The 13,463-nt window shown below is 43.6% G+C and overlaps 1 protein-coding gene across 2 annotated transcripts in view; it reads right to left on the bottom strand.

The window, feature by feature from the left end:
* The window catches only part of TCP11L2 (t-complex 11 like 2), a 41,875-nt gene extending 36,250 nt beyond the window's left edge, over nucleotides 1-5,625 (bottom strand). For both annotated transcript variants that reach the window (XM_069585246.1, XM_069585247.1), the window contains exon 1: nucleotides 5,418-5,625. The gene's annotated coding sequence lies outside the window, so the exon portion shown is untranslated. The remainder of the gene's footprint in view (nucleotides 1-5,417) is intronic.
* Between the last annotated feature and the right edge of the window lie 7,838 nt (nucleotides 5,626-13,463).

Raw genomic sequence — 13,463 nt, 5'->3', positions numbered from 1 at the left:
CTACATGACAGCTGGGTTTTCATGGATCTGAGCAGAAACTTTTCTTTGAGGCCAAAAGAAATGGCCTGCATTCTCAAATTAATAATACCTAATTCATAGGGTTGGTAAGAGATTTCATTCAGGCAGTATATATTGGAACAATGTCTGATACAGAGTAAACAGGATACAGATGTTTGCTGTTGTTAGTGTTATTTGCTTTGGTAGTTGTTGTTATCATCATTTTAGGCATTAGAACCTCTGGAGGGAAGAATAGTTTCATTCTGTGGTGATAAAAGCATGTTCCCCTACAGATAACAAAGACTGGGAGTTGACCGAGGACAGAACTCTTGCATTTGTTTGAAATACAAAAATCAAAAGCAAATGGCGCATCATGGTATAAACAGTCTTCTGCAAGTTCCTTCATACTTGCTCTTACCTTTCTTGGTCTCAGGTGTCCACATAGGTCATGTGGGGACAAAGCTAACTGGCTCAAAAGCATTAAGGGTAATTAGACTGCCTTTAAATTTTGGATTCTCTCTTAGAATAGTGACAACAAAAGCAGGTTGTTTCTTTAAGAAATGTAATGCTTCTAATACCAACAAACTAGATCTACTTAACCTTCACCAGTGTAACTCACAAACAAACTAGACAACTTTCTGGGAACACCACATCTCATCCCACATGGTAGGATTTACTCAACGGCCAAAGGTAAAGTCAATGTGAAGAGCGGAGGTAACACCAAAACAAAGCCTCGAGCACTATGGTGTATCACTATTCAAAGAGAATAATCACATTTTTCATTGTACTGTTCCACATTTTGTAATAATGAAGGCAGTATAATCATTCCTTCCAAGGTCAATGACAGGGAGGCAGGAGGCACTTAAATATTTATTGCGGAATAAATAACTATATGACCACTGGCATTTTAGAGAAGAAGGAACAAGTTACAGAGACCTGAAGGGGCTCATCCTGCATTTCACCACATATAAGGGGGAAATCAGTTTTTAATTTGCCAGTGATCCTTAGGCTGCATCCAGATAACTGACTTTACTTTCTTATTTTCTTTCTGCAGCAAGATCTACCTGCAAATGATCTGGCACTGGTTCAGAACTGCAAAGATGCACCAGCCACCATGCACATGTCTCCAAGGCAGTAAGGACATTGGCTCTGGAGCCAGGAGGACTGGATTCTTTATCTCAACTCGTGATACCTATAGACTGGAGACAGGGAACTTACCCTTAGGTGAATTGGGGACAGCAGTATTATCTACTTTATAGAACTGTTGTAATTGAAATAGTTTATGTATTTAAACTCCTACTAAGTGCTTGACAGATATGAAATATTATTTTATTCTTATTAGAAATTATAAATTTTTAAAACATGTCAGTGTCATAAAAAAACAAAGAAAGGTTGAGGATAATGAAAGGGGACTTGACAACTGAGTACAGTAGATGATCCCAGATTGTATCCTGTACCAAATTTAAAAATGCTATAACAAACATTATTGCATCAGTTGACAACACGGTTACAGTACTTGAATCTACTGTCTGTATTATAAAGTCAAATTTACTGAAGTTGATAAGTGTGCTTATTCCATTGCACAGGACAAGGAAAAAGTGTCCTTTATTCCATTGAGGAATAAAGGCCTATGATATATGCAACTTTCTCTCCAATGATTCAAATGAGAGAAAAAGAGAAAACAATGAAGCCTATGGAAGAAAATGCTAATAGGTGAATATGAGTAAAAGGTAGATAATAGGGAGTTCTTTGTACTATTCTTGCAACTTTTTCTGTAAGTTTGAAATTACTGCAAAGTAAAAGGTTAGAAGAAGAAGTAGTGTACCAAAAGTTCGAGTCTAATTCAGAACAGTCCAGTCTCCTGTAGTTTTATGATCTTGATTGTTCCCACTGTGATGTTAGCTTAGATAGCACTCTATTACAAAACTCTTCTAGACAATCAAACTTTCCCAATGTCCTTCTTGAACAGTGCCTAATGAATAAAACAAGAAATTGTCCAGAACCCTTCAGAAAAGGCAAAAGAAATCCCTTTTAAGTGTTCTTCTCCAGGTGGGTCCCCTTTTCCTACAAGGTCTCTTGGCAGTGGTTTATAATCCTTCTGTGATTTGGCCTTTGTACCCTTTATTCTCGGAGAAGGCAATGGCACCCCACTCCAGTACTCTTGCCTGGAAAATCCCATGGATGGAGGAGCCTGGTAGGCTGCAGTCCATGGGGTCGCAAAGAGGTGGACACAACTGAGCGACTTTACTTTCACTTTTCACTTTCATGCATTGGAGAAGGAAATGGCAACCCACTCCAGTGTTCTTGCCTGGAGAATCCCAGGGACGGGGGAGCCTGGTGGGCTTCCATCTATGGGGTTGCACAGAGTCGGACTCGACTGAAGCGACTTAGCAGCAGCAGCAGTAACCCTTTATTCTGTTTCCGTTCTCCCCCTAGTTCTTCATATTCTGAACATAATGGCTTTCTTTGGGTTACTCTGACATGCCAAACTTCCTTCTTTGGAGCACTTGCACCTGCTATTCCCTTCCAGTGGGATGTTCTTTTCCCTGATCACTGCGTGGTTGGAGCCTTATTGTCATTCAGACTTGAAAGCAAATGTTACAACTTCAAAGTGACCTTCCTTGAGTTCCCTACTCATTGCATTTATTAGTCATCTTAGAGCTCAGAATGCTGCCTGGGATAGAGCAAGAGCTCAGTGAGCATCACTGACAAACAAATTAAGTTACACTATTCACAAGACAACTTGGGTTACCTTTCTCCTCTGCCTCAGTCACATTGTTTATATTCCCATTATGCGGTCACTGAAAGATAATTGTCTGCAAATCTGTCTCCCCACTAAATTTTAAACTCCTTTCAGGAAGAAACTATGTCTTCTTCCTCCAATTTCCAGTGCCTATTTCAACACATTTCCAAGGCAGCAATAATTCAAATTAGCAAAGACTCACAGTCCCAGAGCTTAAGGAAACTTTCACATTGTAACTTTCCACCTTCCTAATGCTAAACTGGTAGCAAAAAATAACAATTGGAGGTAACATTTATTGAGTACTTACTATGATTCAGCCCCTCAATCATTTTAGACCTTAAGATGTTTTATCTTCTGGAATCTTCATTATAACCTTCATCATTGTTCTCTTTTTAGAGGGAAGAACCTGAGGCTCAGAGAGGTTAAATAATTTGCTCTAGGGTTCAAAGCAGTGGCAGAGGCACAACTCTAATCCAGGCAGTGGATCCCTAAAGCCTGTGCTCTTTACCACTCTAGGATGCCTATAGAAAATGCAGAGAACTATTCATTCTTTCCACTCCCACGCTGCTGAACTGATCTATCCATTACCACATGGACCCTTGCACATGTGATAACAAGCTGACCTTCCCCCAGGGTTTCTGCTACAGTGCCATACCACAAAGGGCATCACTGAAAGAGTTCATTGACCAAAATCATTCTCACCCACCACACCAGAGTGACTGAAAATCCTCCATCAGGGAGCCTTTCTTTATGTACGGCAAAATCCCTCTGTAAAACCCAAATATTATCAAAAGGGTTAATTGCTTACAGCTAGCATGAGTCAGAAGCATTTTGAAGTGAATTACTCAGATTATCCAGCAGGGCTCTGAGGAATGGGAACCCAGCCAATTAAGGTTAAGTCATGAAAAAGAAAATTTCAAGAAACATCTAGCAGGTATCATCCTTCAAGACCTGATCAAGGTTGGGTGCAAGGACAAGCATTCATATATCTATAGTAAAGGGTAGGGACTCACAGGAGTCAGGTTGGACTTTGAAGAAAACCCTGCAGATGATATGGGAAATCTTCATCTTCTGCAAAGTGCTGCTTTAGAACCACTACTAAACACTAGCAGTGCTAAAGAGCTATCCACACGCAGCAAAGCAAAAAACAGAACAGAGAGGTAGGTGTCTGCTCCATTCAGCTACAGAATACTGGTCTTCATCAAATTAGAGCCAACAAAGAGCTAGATAAAGGCCAACAAAGCCAGTCATTGTCTAAAAAAGCAGATGTTCACGCCGCCCATAACATTACAGCATCAGGGAAAGGATTTCTAGGGACTGTGCACACTTGAAAACACTTCTCCCACCTCTGGCTGACCTGTTTTAGTACCTGTTTCCTCCTCTGGGCCCTCAACCCTCCACAAAAGGGCACTGAAGCTGCTTCATACACGACTGGGTATCTTCAGCCCTGGGTTACTTTAAGTCAGGCAACCTCCAGGGGCTGCCAGGATGATAGATGAAATCCCCCAAGGCAGGACGAAAAGGCAGGCTGGGCACCCCTAAAATGGGAACCACTGTCATAACCTCATTAAATTTGGCAGGTTGGACAGAGCCAGGTTTTTGACTGGGCTGGAGACCATGGGACCACGGGGATCTTGGGGGCCCAGGGGCCCACTGGGGACAATAACAGGATAACCATCGAAGATGTTTCCCAAGACTTAGTCACCTGACGACCTTTCTTCACGACTGTTTCCACATCTCCATCCTCACCTGTGCTCTAGCAAACACTTCTCTTTATCTGGACGAGATTTTTGGATTTAAATAGATTTGTTTTGAAAGGAAACTTTGTATCACTGTGAAATCGCTCGGTTTAACGGAACAGTTTTCCTTAACACTAATGAAAACACTTAACCACGTTCGTCCACGTGCCACCCCAAATCATCGCTGTGACCTGGAGTGGCACCATCCAAAGTAGCAGCCTTGGGAAGCACAAGCCACCCCGGAGGGCCTCAGGGGTTCCAACCTGGGGTTGACCCACATGTCCCGCCTCCTCCCGGTAACTGAGGGTACCGTCGCGGGAACGTATCTACACACCCCTCGCTCACGTCCCCGGGGCGCCCCTCCCCTTCAGCAGCACGTTTCCTGTCAAAACAAACCCTTGGGGGAGGGGACAGCGGAGGCCGAAGCGAGTACCGAGGAAACCCCGGCAACAAACCCCAAACACACGATCGGAGCCCCTCCCAGCCCTGACCGCGGCTCGGTTCACCCACCCCAGCCCGGCCAGCGGTCGCAGGCTACAAGGTGCCCCCTCCCGGAGCCTGGATGGTGGGACGCCGCTCGTGGCGCGGCCGCTGGCATGGGTCCAGCGGGAGGTAAACAGAGGGCAAGCGGCTACGACCCCGACCCCGGCCCCTCCAGGGCCCGAAGCCCGCGGCCACCCCAACACCCGCCGCGGCCACTCGGTCCCCGCGCCCCGCTCCCACGTGGGACGGCGGTTCGAGGTCAAACAAGGGATATGGGGAGGGGGTTGGGGAAGTGAGAAGCCGGGCTCTACCGCCCCTGGCCGCGGGTCCCAGGACGCAGCTCCGAGGTGAAGTGGGGGAGGCTGTCGGGCGGCTACTGGGGTGACGCGTCCCCCTCTGCCAATCTGGCCCGTCACCTCAGAGCCCGCGACCTCTTCCCCGGGGATGGTACGCACCGAGTCCGGCACGAACACAGGCTGAGGAGAACGGCGACTGAGGGACTCCTCGTCAGGGGCCTTTGAGTGTTCCCTCGCCCAGGACCGCACAAACACCTGGGAAACTCGCGAGTCCAACAACCCTCAGCCTCCCCGGCCCCCCCACGCGGTATTTAAAGGGCCGGGAGGGACTCTAGAGAGGCAGCCACGGAGTGGCCACCACGTAAGCGGAGAGCGGGGGGAAGACCGCATCAAGGAGCGGGGTAAATCTAGGGCACTTCAGCTTTGATGTCAGAGTTCTGACAGACCTGACCTCATAGAAAACATCTGCCTCAACTTCGAATGAAAGAGACCCTGGAGAGCTCGGATTGGGGGTATTTTGGATGCCAGAGGGAACGGTTCCCCCCCGTGGGCTGAGAGTGGTGCAGTCCGGGTACTGCTAGGGGCGGGGAGAGGAGTGTTTACGGAACTGGGACAGCCGTGCCTCCCCAGCGCCCGGTATTGGAGGCGGGGCCTGTTGGGGCTCTGGGGGCGGGGCCAGTCGGGGCGCTGGGGGACAGAGCAGAGCCGGGATTCTGGGGGCGGGGCGGAGCCGCCCGCGGACAGTCCCGTGAAGCCCTGGATTGACCCCACTGGTCTATAGGGCCCCACACCATCGTGAGCAATGCAGCAAGCTGCCGCAGGTGGAACTTTTACGACCCAAACACCCCTCATCTAGACCAGGCGATCCAAATTAAGTTCCCACTATCACACGGTCTACACAGAGACAATCTAACCCACTACTGGGCAAGTGCATTCCCACGCACGTCAGCAACCAAATTGTCACCTATGTTTGTGTCTGCACCTCCACAGAAACAGGAGTCCAGATTTGCATATGACTGGACAGGACGATTAGCTCCTGGGAGTCACACCCACCCAGGATCTCTGAAGACGTAAACTTCGTGTGCGCGCAAAAGATAAAGCATCTAACTTCCCCTAGGGTTCTTGGCAACACCTATCTCCGAGAGAAGTTTCAGAAGTTTCGACAGTGGTTAATGTAAATAAGCAGTCCCAGAGGAGCTCTGTGCGGTCAGGCCTACAGTTCTGCTCTGTTGTGGGTGTGCTTCGGAGTCTACAGAAACACCCTTCCCCCAACTGCACACAGGAAAACTGCATCTTCTGCCAGGTGTAAATTGGGGGTTATTTGAGAGAGAGTTTCATGCAAGAATGTAAGTGACTTTTGTATAGGCTCAAATACTTCCATTTAGTGCTGAAATCATGTCTGGTTTGGTGGAGGGAGGGCTTCCCTGGTGGCTCAGAGGGTAAAGTGTCTGCCTGCAATGCAGGAAACCCAGGTTTGATTCCTGGGTCGGGAAGATCCCCTGGAGAAGGAAATAGCAACCCACTCCAGTATTCTTGCCTGGAAAATCCCATGGATGGAGAAGCCTGGTAGGCTATAGTCCATGGGGTCGCAAAGAGTCGGACACGACTGAGCCACTTCACTTCACTTCACTTGGTGGAGGGAAAATTGGTTCTATTAGTAGGAAAAGAAAAAAAAAAGGCAACATTTTAAAGGAAGATGGAAAGTCAGTTAACCTAGATGGAATCATTCAGTGTTAAAAATGGCCCTATCTTGAGTTCAAACCCTCCCTCTTACATTTACTACTATGAGATCTTGGTCAGTGAGAAAATATTATAACCATCTAACTGGGCTATTGTGAAGATGGAATGAGATAAAGCATGTAAAGTGCTTAAGGTTGTACACAGTAAGCACTCAATCAGTGTGAGTTGCTGAAACTATTTGGCAAACCACTCTGAACAACCTTAGCTGGTGATCTGAATAAATTTGTATTTGTGTCTCCTAATGCCACTCTTTCCTCCCTTCTCCTAAAATACACAACTTGGTACAAATCAAGAGATTAAAGAGAAAATGCTATTGCCACCCAGGTTCTTTCCTATGAACCTAGCTTATGCCGTTTGTTGGAATCAGAAGTCAGGTTGACAGAAGCCTCTAATTTCAATTCTTGCCAAATAACCACCACCACACAACTGCTATCACCACCCTAGAGACTCCACAATAGAAAGATTAACTAAAAATATCCCCCAAACTTCTGGACACTGTGACAATGACACATGGCAGCTTTGCTTTCTTTGTTAGCTTTGCAGGAGCTTGTTAAGTATGGTTTTGTCATATTACATAATGTGAAGCAGGTAAGCATGAGTCAGGAGAGTTGTCCAATCTACCTGGGTCACCAGCTGCCTGATCCTGGGCATGGCACATATTTTAAAGCTCAAATGTGTGATTCTCAAAGCCACAAGGAAGCAATTTTTGTCAAAACAGATGAGTCAAGTTTCAGCATCTGCTGGGGTGAGAACTTTGAGGCATAAAAGGTAGGGTAACATCAGAGACCCATGCCAGAGAGAAAAATCTCCTGGGAAAATAATCTATTACATCAACATTAAATAACTTGCTATCTGGAAACCTCTTGGTCAGTTAACCTCTTGGTCAGGAAACCTCCTGACCAATTGCCCTTAGACTGGCTTGTATATAAAAGCACTATGAAGAAATATAGTCCTGTAAAAATTAGGCAGCTTCCTTAAAATATCAGAGAGAGCCTTGTATCATATTCTTACCCAAAGAGCCCAGGCAGTCATAAAATAAAATCCTCTTTGCACAGATTAGTTCATGACCTTCCAGAAAAACAAACAAACAAAAAAAAAACAACTCTGAAAAGGCAACCTCTTTACTAAGTAAAATAATTAGCTGTTTATGTGAAGAAGACATATTGTCACACTTAATTTTTTTAACTTTTCTTTTTTGAAGCACTTCGAGAGCTCATGGTAATGCAATTTGCTTTCCCTGTAAATTACACAATAGATTAAATTTGATCTATTGCCTTTGGCGGATTACTCAAGGCAGATCGACATTTTTACTCGGCAAAATTTTAAAGACTTCTTTTGACACATCTTAAATCTGAGTTTTAAGTTACAGTGAATCCTTGAATAAATCAGAAGATCCAAAAATGTAATTTTGATGTGGATTTGCAACCTCTTAGCAGCTTAACGTTTATAGTGGGGTTGCATCGTGTGCTGATCTCAGTTCAGTTCAGTCACTCAGTCATGTGCAACTCTGCAACCCCATGGGCTGCAGCACACCAAGCCTTCCTGTCCATCACCAACTCCTAGAGTTTACTCAAACTCATGTCCATTGAGTTGGTGGTGCCATCAACCATCTCTTCCTCTGTCTTCCCCTTCTCCTCCTGCCTTCAATCTTTCCCAGCATCAACGTAATGCAATTTCAACCTGACATCAATGAGATGTGGAGTAGGGAGCACAAAAGCATGGTTGAAACCCCGGCAGTGATGTTAACCCCTTCTTCTCTTTATGGGAGTTGTGAGGCTTCACTTCCTGAGTTGATGTCAGTTTCCAAGTTTCTCATTACGGGTCCAAGCTCCTTATCCAAGGCTAGCTTCTTGGGCATGCAGTGGCTCATGACCCTATGCTTAGAGGAGCCTCATACTTAATTTAAAGCTCTGCTGCTGCCTACTTGAAATTCTCACTCATTTTTGAACAAGGAGCTCTGCATTTTCATTTTGCATGGGACCTTGAAAATGGTGTCACTGGTCTTGACTTCACCATACAGAATATGAGCCTAGTGTTTGAAGGTACTTATCTTTCCTTTTAATCCATCCCCCAATACAAGTCACTTATTTTATCTAATGCTCAAGTGAAGAAACATTTATCCGTTTCCAGGAATTCCCGTTGCCCAGTGTTTAGGACTCATTTTTTTCACTCCCTAGCCAAATCATATTGTTTCTGTTGTTGTTGTTTTGGGTTTTTCTGGTTGCACCAAGTGGTTTGTGTGAACCTAGTTTTCTAACCAGAGACCAAACCCAGGTCCCTCGTAGTGGAAGCCCAGAGTCCTAACCACTGGACTTCCAGGGATTCCCTGGGCCCAGGTTGGACACTAGATTAGGGAAGATCCCACAGACCACAAGCGTGGCCAAAAACAAACAAACCAACCCATAAATCAGCTTCAATTCTGGAGACAAAACAAAACAAGACAAGGTGTTTCCTAGGTCTTATGGTTCATTTGAGGAATTTTCAAGGATAACTTTGACTTTACATGATTTTTACCTTATGGTCTCTCTTTAGAACCTAACCCCTCACATAATATATGACTGCAGTAAACAGAAAGCTTTATTGAATGGAATTTCATCTCTTTTTCTCTCACTTGTCCATTTTAAGGTACTAAGAAGCACTAAAAATTGATAAAGTGGGGAAAAAAGCAATAGAAAGTAGAAGGGATGAAAATAATTTGGCTAAAATATGAATTAGATGATTGATCACTGCATGTTCAAAATTTAACCACAACTTTTTGACAGATTTTGTCATTATTTATTCTTTTGGTCTTGAATATAAGGCAGATTTAGATCATTGGTTTTGAGAGTGAATCAAAATATCGATTCTTTTAAAAAAGTTATTTATTTTAATTAGAGGTAATTACAATATTGTGATGGTTTTTGCCATACGTCAATATGAATCAGCCATAGGCATACAAAATGTTGATTCTTGATCAAGTTTCCAAAACACCAAAACCAGTTTTTCCCCTGACTCCACGGAATTGAGTTGGTGTAAAACTGGAGATTATTTCTCATTCCAGTTGCCTCTACCATCATACATAGCATACTAAAAAGAAAACCAGCCTTAATACTCTCCTTTACCCTCCTCCATGAGTCCTTTCCACTTACCTGGGAAACACAGTCCTCTCCTGGAAAACAAAAAAGACTGTGAGGGCCAACAGAGAAGACGACTCTGGGCAGGAAGTGGGAGGGGCCAAAGGGAGCTGAAGCTCGAAGGAGGCCTGTGAGAGGTCAAAGAGGTGATGGCTCAGCCAAGACGGTCCTGCTCTTCTACTCCACCTCCAGGCCAGCAGGCAGCTGTTTTCTAAATGTCTTCCCAGTCCTGTTCAACCATGGATGAAGATTTAGGCAGAAACTAACACCATTGTAAAATTTTTAAAAATATATTTAAATAAAAAATAGAAAAATAAGCACCCAGTGGAGTGGGGAAAGGGCTTCTAAAATAGAAGGGAACTTCCCTGGCAGTCCAGTGGTTAAGACTTCACCTTCTAATGCAAGGAGTGCTGGTTCAATCCCTGGTTGGGGAGCTAAAATTCCCACTTGCCTCATGGCCAAAAAACTAAAACGTAAAACAGAAACAATATTTGTAACAAATTCAAATTCAAAAATGGTCCATGTAAAAAAAAAAAATCTTTAAAAATTAAAAAAAATAAAGGCAAAGCCCAGAAGACATCAAGGAAAAGATTAAGAAACATGACTCTTCAGATAGTGTTCAACATAAAAGCATGAATTATAGAACAGTCACTGTGTTGTGATACCATTTATACTTGAATGAGAGCTGTCAGTAGAAGGTGGCTATAAGTATTTTGTATATATGAAATGCATAGAAATGAGATGAAAAGTTAGCCTCTCAACTGTTCAGGAAGCAAGTTGGTAGATGTTTCTCATTTATTCTACATGCATACAAATGGCGCTTTTTTTTTTAACAATGAGAATGTATTCATTCATACATTATTAATGTAATTTCACATGCCTCACAGTGATACTGCTCTTATCATTGAATGTCCTATCTTACTGATGGAGGGCTATTAACACCACACAGTAATCTTCCCATCTCCTTTGTATTCATATTCTTTAAAGTCATGATAAGAAAAGGAGTTTTTTATGTAAACTATGGAAAGCAATAGATTTGCAAAAGGCCCTTCAGTAAGGTATGTCAAAATTATTTATGCTGTGGGGGTGGAATAATAATATTTATTTCTCAACTTGTTTCCTTCAGGCCCAATTCTTAGTCAAAGAGCAAGGAGTTCACTTTGTCTTTTAAAGATGTTTGCCCCACCAACAACCACTTAAGGGTTTCTTCCCTTTGATAATAAAGCAAAGTGGTATGGAACTTAAATAATTGGACTATTTCTGAGGATAAAAAATTGAGAGCCCTGAAAATTTAAGTGTCGGTACAACAGCTTTTACCCAAGTTCCAGGGGGTTCTAGTGGAAAGTATTGTAGGGTTTATGACTGACCAAAAAGATATTCAGTGACTCACTGAACTGGTCAAGAATAGAAACCAAAACTCATTTCATGGCTTCTCTACACACACACACACACACAGAGTGACATGCAAGGTATTACCTATTGGCATAATTATCTAACTTCCATAACATGTCAACAAGCATACCAGCACTGTATCAACTAAGTGCCCAAAGTATTTATAATCACAGTCCATTATTCTGGAAGGTTGCTTGGACCAGGTACTGGGGTGGCTGGCTGTGCCTTCCAAATAGCAAAAAGAATGAAATGGTGCCAACTCTCCTAAAATATGAAGCTGTCTATGTGTCTCTCATATGTATGTATGAAGCAGTCAGAGAAAGAACAAAAAACAAGTAAATTCTGCTACAAGAAGAGCAGCAAAGTGCTTCTGGTTGATTCTCTGATAGAGATTGTTCACGTTACAAGTGTGTGATGGAGTGTCTCCTGCCATGTCTGTAAACAAGAATGTCACAGCCATCCGTGATTCCAGCCCTCCAAACGTGAGGGCCCCCAAAAGGGAGAACAATGGGAGGTGGTAGGGGAGATGTGAAAATGAAGGATGCTGACCCCAGAGAGCTGAGATGCGTATGAAAGGAATGAGCTCAGTGAGTCCATCTTCCCATACTTAGAGAGCGCTAAATTCCTAAACTTGAGATATCTGGTTTTCTTAACAATAATCTTCGATGTTCAGACTATCTGCCTGCTTTGTTGCAAACTTCTATATAACCTGACTCCATCCCCTGCCTCCTCAGAGCAGTTTCTCAGGGCTACTTGAGATGCTGTCTCCCAGGCTTGAAGTCCTAAAAATTTCCCACCCAAGAAAACAACTCTCAACTTTCAGGGTTTTAAGTATATACAAGTATACCTCTAAGTACATAATCAGCAAATCCTGGAAATCTGAGTAAAACATATGGTCAAAAGAATTTTAATGCTCAAGCTGACTTCGTTATTTAAAAGAAGACTATTGTGATAGAGTATAAATTTAAAAAATGATTTCCAAGTGTATGTATGTAGATCAAAGTTTTCAAAGAGCAAATTAGTTCAGGTACAAACTAGTTCTTTATGAAGAACAAATGTATTCTGCTGGAAAGGGGGAATGCCTTGGATTCATACATACCAGAAGGCTCATCTATACCACTTATGATACTTATATCTTATCTGTCATGGCAGTCCGAACATGGGTTGGAAAAGAATTTCCAGACACAAAGTATTGAAGAAAAGAGTGAGTTAATTAAGAACAAAGAGCAGAGATAATATGGGTACAGCAAGCACATCGGGCCGATACCTCCTGATAGGCCAGGGAGAGTTGACCCTTTCCATAGGTTAGTAGCCAATTTGAGGGCCTTGCTGTTGCCTGAGTGGGAAAGAATCCACCTGCCAATGTAGGAGATGCAGGTTTGATCCCTGGGTTGGGAAGATCCCCTGGAGGAGGAAATGGCAACCCACTCCAGTATTCTTACCTGGAAAATCCCATGGATAGAGGAGCCGGTCAGGCTACAGTCCATGGGGTTGCAAAAACATGACTGAGTGACTAAACAACAACAAGGCATCTGGAGTGGGAGAAATTAGTGGAAATTAAATTAACATAAAAGAGAGTGGGCTTACTAAAATAACTCTAGGTTGGAATCCCAGCCTTACTACCTACTAGCTATGTCATCTTAGGCCATCAGCTTAAACTTCTTGTCCCTCTTGTCCCCATCCTTCCCGTAATTCTTCACAGGCACCCTCGTACGCTCCCATGGCGTCCCTGACTATTCAGATGTTGTGTCTCCCCTGGACTCTCTAAGTTTAAGTCTTTCTACTTCTGAGTGGATGAGAAGCCACCAGTCACAAAACTTATCTTGACCCCCTCATTTGTAAGGAGTCTGACATCTCTCTTGGGGACATGGAAGTAGTTGTCAGTCACTTTCTTGGGGATGCAGATGAAACTGATGCCATGGCTGTCTCATTAACTATCCTGTTAAATCTGTTCCTCGCA

The sequence above is a fragment of the Ovis canadensis genome, chromosome 3 (genome assembly GCF_042477335.2).
Source record: "Ovis canadensis isolate MfBH-ARS-UI-01 breed Bighorn chromosome 3, ARS-UI_OviCan_v2, whole genome shotgun sequence".
In the NCBI taxonomy this organism is placed as follows: domain Eukaryota; kingdom Metazoa; phylum Chordata; class Mammalia; order Artiodactyla; family Bovidae; genus Ovis; species Ovis canadensis.
This window is presented reverse-complemented; position numbering and strand designations above follow the sequence as displayed.